The sequence below is a fragment of the Octopus bimaculoides genome, chromosome 19 (genome assembly GCF_001194135.2).
Source record: "Octopus bimaculoides isolate UCB-OBI-ISO-001 chromosome 19, ASM119413v2, whole genome shotgun sequence".
Lineage (NCBI taxonomy): Eukaryota > Metazoa > Mollusca > Cephalopoda > Octopoda > Octopodidae > Octopus > Octopus bimaculoides.
In genome coordinates this window covers 53,738,587-53,744,586 of record NC_068999.1, presented here as the reverse complement: position 1 = coordinate 53,744,586, position 6,000 = coordinate 53,738,587, and the positions used below count along the sequence as shown (strand labels likewise).

Sequence of the window (6,000 nt, the reverse complement as noted above, 5' to 3'; positions counted from 1 at the left end):
ATATATATCTCTCTCTCGTTGTTATTATGTTAAACTGTTGTATGTCCAAATTTGGCCAAATGCGTTTTTTTTTTCAATATTTATTTTTGCATGCAATAACCAGTTCTTTAGGTCAAACTATCTTAACTCTAGCTGCTTCAGATGCCAAGATACCAAAAATTGTCAAAGTGTAGTACAACGGTTTTGCTATGGAATGGTGACACTATTTTTTTCATTTTCTGAAAAAGCAACGTTTTGGACTTAACGACATTTCTGCATAATCGCAACGATAGATAGATAGATGGACAGACATGCGCGCGTGCATATATATTATTCACACACGCGCGCACATACATAATAAAGCCTTAATAATATCTGGTAGAATTTATATCCTCCTTTGATGTCTTATACTGTTAACCAGCCAGGCAGTTTGTTAATTCATTTAGCCGCAACACCATCACATCTGTCTGTACCTGTCTACCCGACTACTTTACTCACCAACATTTCCATCTACTAACAGACTTTGTAAAATACCTGGTAATCCAAACTGTATATACCTTTCGTCCACCTTTGTATCCAATCAGTCAAGCCCGTTCCTCTATATCCACTGTTTATTGATCAACGTTTCAGTTACTCTAGCTTGTATTTTTCTCCAAGCAAGCACCAAGGTCATTGCAAATGCAGATGGGAATCGCCGCGAGTAGGTGTGGTCTCACGTGAAACTAGAGTGCGTGCATGTGTCTACGAGTCGACCAATCCACACACGTTTCTACAAACGCACCTTCTTTTCCTTGCGGTTTTAGTTTACCTTGGCGGGCAGACAACAGATCGTATGAACATGGAAATGTACACGGTTCGGTTTCTTTGGTATAATAAACAAACAATATCATACGCAGTTACTTGCGGGTAATAGACATAACAACAATATACTTAGTTACTACTATTATGCGACACACTCAGCCGCCGTGGAACAATAGATATCACAACAGATAATAAATATACTCAATCCATCAGTGCAGGATATTTAAACAATATATCCGGTCCGTTAGAATAATAACCATAATAATAATAATAATAATAATAATATATTTGGTATACATTAGGACGGGATAACAGACACAACAATACACCTAGTCCCTAACACTTGTGAACTACGCAAACATAATATACTCAGTCCCATCTAGAACAGACATAACGTCAAGCTCAGTGGCTACAGGACAAGACATAACATCAGATTTGTCATCCTATAACAAATGGCATAATCTTTCTTTTATCTTTTACTTGTTTCAGACCATGCTGGAGCACCCTCTTCAACAAATCGACTCCAGTACTTTTTTCTAAGCCTTGTACTTATTCTATCGTCGCTTTTTGCCGAGCCGCTACGTTACGGTGACGTAAACAAACCAGCACTGGTTGTCAAGCGGTGGTGGACAGACAGCGTGCACGACGGGTTTCTTTCAGTTTCCGTCCACCAAATTCACTCATAAGGCTTTGGTCGGCCGGGGGCTATAGTAGAAAGCACTTGCCCAACGTAGGAATGAACCCGGAACCATGTGGCTGGGAAGCCAACTTCTTACCACACAGCCACATCATATTTTGGTTGTATAATAGGCATAACAAAATCATTCTTATAGGACAATAGGTATAGCATACTAGCCATTATAGGATATTGACTTAACAATTTACATACAGGACGACAGGCATGATAATTTATCTATTTTCCTTACAAGGAGACAAAAGACGTAACAACCATATAGTTATTCGATAAACATACACAACAACAGACTATTCAGTTAGTATAGGACAGGAGGCGTAACAATAGCAGATGCTCACTCGGAAGACAACAGGTATAACAACATATTTAGTCACTAATAACATCATCTGTTGATTTATAATAAGTCTGTTAATAACAGACCCCCAATCACCAATGAAAAAGATGTGTTTAATGGGAGAGGATAGAATACACGGAAACCATCTGGCAACTGTAGATTATGGTAGATAGACATTTAGTCTGGTATAATGTGCAACTGTTGCTTTCGTTAGACATGTTTAAAGTCATTGCCATGTTTGAGTAAAAAACAAGAACCAAGATCCTTTCGCCCCTCTCCCCACCACATATTAAATATTGAGTGCGCGTGTACGAACACGAGACTGTATCGTGTATGTGTGTGTCTGCTTGTGTTTACATCTGTATAAGTTATACACGTGCATGTAATATATCGGTGTCCCTGTATATCGTGTTTTTTTTTGGAATAAGTACACTGTATTCCCCAGCGTGACGACTAAATGGGTTGGCGCCGGGAAGAGCATCTGACTGGAAAACAACCAGCAAGCAGACATTAAAAAAATGATACAAATAAATAGAAAAATAAAAACAGATAGACGGAATGAAAGAGAATTATAAAGTTTTTAAAAAATCTGTGCTTAAGCCATTAGCATACACTTTAGGAATTGTGTGAAATGCGAGAATTCCTGTATGAGAGCATATATTCGTTGTTATGTTGAACTATAGTATGTCCATAATTTGGCCAAATGCGGTTTGTTCAATATTTACTTTTGCTTGCAATAGCCAGTTCTTTTGGTCAAACTATCGTATCTCTGGCTGCTTCAAATGCCAAGATATCGTCAAAGTGCAGTACACAGTTTTTGCTATGGAATGGTGAAACTAATTTTTCTGAAAAAGCAACGTTTTGGACTTACGACACTTGCATAATAGCAACGAATTTATATATATATATATTATATAAAGTAGTTGTATACTGCCAACTTAACGTGACAGTCCCATTAAATATATATATATACGCGCGCGCGCATGTGTAATATATATACATACACACAAACACACACGAATATGTGTCAGTTTATGTAATCTGTAGAATGGAAGGAACCACATATAAGACACACGCAAATATAATATACATACACACAGAACATGATATTTGTGCAGCATACAGATACCGACACATCTATAATTCAATTGTACAGCTTCAAAAGACAAATTACAACCCTCCCTAAGTATGTCGAACTGTGCATTATGTATGTGCGGGAGCGCGCGCATTTGTGTCTGTAAATAACATCAACATATGATACATATATGGACCACAGGCTGGTGCACTTACACTTACAACGGACGGACGGTACAGGGTGGTTAGTTGCAAAATATGCTTAGTAAATGATCAGCAAAAATTGGGGTAAAATCAACAAATATAGAATTAAGCGATTATATAAGCATTGGGAATGTTGGTTTGAGACAAAAAAAAAAAAATTAAGCAGACTGAGACAGAGAGAGAAAGGAAAGGCTAGAAAGAGTAGCATTAAATGTGTGTGTTTATCCGTGTGTATCTAAGTGTATACACACACATGTGGGTGGATAGGTGTGTATGTAATCTGTATATATCTATGTGAGTGTGTGTATATATATATATATATATATATATATATATATAAATATATATAAATAAAAACAGCTGGAGAGCTGCACCAAGCTCCAGTCAGAGTATCTTTAGGAGCAAACATTGGTCAGCACAGTTGTTCTTGTTGAAGTTCAGAGAGTTTGAAACATAGGTGAGAGGTACTTTTTCTTTTCAAGAAATGTTTCCTCAACTTCGACTCGGTTTTAATTGAATTTGTTAACAAAAAATCTGGATAATTTTTGTTACTTAACAATGAATGTTTTTCTTTGTTGGATTCCAAGTCAATTTCCCCCCACACTAATGTCTAATTTGATAATTTTCAGTTTTCAAATAATGATGTCTAAATCGGGACAAAATGAGTAATGACTAATTTCAATAATTTCTTCACTGTAATTGCATGGTGCATAAGTATATTAGGAAGAGAACCACTCCAGCTGATCATGAAGGAACTATATATTTAATGTTGGAGTTTTTAGCTCTAATCGAGTTTCGCTAATTTCCTACCGTGTGCCATTTTTCCACGACCCTCTTTCATTTGACCTAGATATTTTAAATTCTTGATGCATTTCTAATTTTTCTGATGCCTAAGAATGGATATTGATGTGTATGAGTCTGTTTCCAAATGTAATTCTAAAGAATTAAAGCGGCAATTTTACCATATTTTGTCTTATTCATTTGGGCCCAGCTAAATTTGTCTTTTATATGCTCAAAGAGAACGGTGATAATTTTCTGAAATAGTTTTCTGAGTATGTTATCGTGTTTTTAATTAATGCATTTAGAGAAGGTCATTTTCATAGCAGATATTGTTTTTGCAACGTAATGAACACTTGAAAAAATGTGTCTTTTCTGAAAGGCAAAAACGCAGTAAAACTTGCTCATTCTGTCCCACCCCCTTATATATGTGTCCAAGTTGGTACTTTCGGTACGTAGAGGTAAAGAATATGCACACCACCCGTTTTCGGCGCAACCCTAAACGCGGAAAACGGGTGGTGTGCATATTCTTTACTTTCGCTCTTTCGGTATATCTAATATCTATGAATGCATTCAAATGGGTTGCTAATAGACACGTGGGTACAGAAGTACACGTGTGTGTGTATATCTATCTATATATATAGATACATTTACGGAGGGAGAAAGCGTGTGTGTGTGTGTGTGATGTGGGAGAGTGAACATATTACAGTGCTCAACATATAAAAAGAAGATATAGAGGTGATCTGCAGTAAGTTGACTACTTACGTTTTACATGTGAACACGTGTGAGTTGAAAACGTGGACAGGCTTTACAGAGGGGAGGAGCGAAGGGATGGTGGAATAAGCATGAATGAAACAGCACACACACACACTCAATTATACGTAGGTGTGCATATATATACATATATAAAATGGGGAAGGTCGGTTTATAGGGTTACCTTAAATTTCCCGTCCATAAAGGGTTTAACTTTATGGCGTATCATCAGATATATACATATATATATATATATATCTACATACATACACAGTTTTATTCAAAGCTTCTGGATGTATGCATATGAAATAGTTATAAAGGATATATTAATGAAGGAAGACGGAAAAAGAAAAGGCAGACAACAAAAAATATAGATACATGTTATAGCTAACGGGATGGGATAATATATATATATATATATATATATATATTTAAATATGTGAAGAACGATGTAGTTAATGATTTCGTCACCTCAAAATGCGTAGACAGGTGCTCTAGGTATACAATGAAAATGAGGGTAGTCGGCTGATTTGTGTGTTAACCTAGGCAAACTGTAAAAGAAAGGGCGCCGAAAAGAGTAGATGAAAGAGATAAAAAGAGTGAATAATGTGAAAAAAGTGAGGATTACACATACAGACTTTGTCTCTCTCTCTCTCTCTCTATCCACGCACACACATAAACATAACAAGTGTGTGTCACACCGACTTTGTTTCCTCATATCTCTTAGAAAAATGGGTATGTTTTAAATGAATTTTTCTACAAATACGTTACAGAGGTCGAGGTAGGAACACACTTGTGTAGTTATCTCTCTCTTTCCATATATATATATATATAATCAGAAGTAGAGAATTACAAAGGGCTGAGAGAAAGAAAAGACGCGTGAAAGATTATTGCAAAAGAGGAGATGATAACCAATGAGATACAGAAGGGATAAAAGGGAACAGATGTCGACTGATACGTATGGCAGGAGTGTAGCCGTAGAATGGTGAGCAGAAAGGAAGAGAGAAAGGACAGCAGATAGAGTAATAGGAAATGTGAGAGTTGCAATAGACATATGTAAATAGTATGAGAAGAGAGAGAGAGAGAGAGAGAACGTTTGAAGAGAAAGGATGAGTGTACGAGACACCAGCAAAACATGGAAAGAGAAAGAAGTAATGATGTAAATATAAAGGGGAGAAAGAGACAGAAATTAGCAGGGAAAGGTTTGTTTATCTATTTGAACGTCTTTGTACTTGTTTTTCTATTTATTCATAGAAAAATATAGACAAGAGACAGACTCTACCGGCACAGAACTTGTCTTTTCTGTTAACACGTCAGAAAATATAATGTGACGATGGTGATGGGGGAGAAAAAAGAAGTAGAGAGTGTGAAAGGGTGTGTTGGA

The 6,000-nt window shown here is 36.5% G+C and overlaps 1 protein-coding gene across 11 annotated transcripts in view; it reads right to left on the bottom strand.

Annotated features, from left to right (window-relative positions):
• The window catches only part of LOC106875423 (monocarboxylate transporter 13), a 133,053-nt gene that overhangs the window by 40,100 nt on the left and 86,953 nt on the right, over positions 1–6,000 (bottom strand). The window contains exon 1 of one of the 11 annotated variants that reach the window (XM_014923564.2): positions 537–558. The exons of the other annotated variants lie outside the window; for them this stretch is intronic. The gene's annotated coding sequence lies outside the window, so the exon portion shown is untranslated. Of the gene's footprint in view, positions 1–536; positions 559–6,000 lie in introns of those variants that run through there. 11 annotated transcript variants of the gene reach the window in all.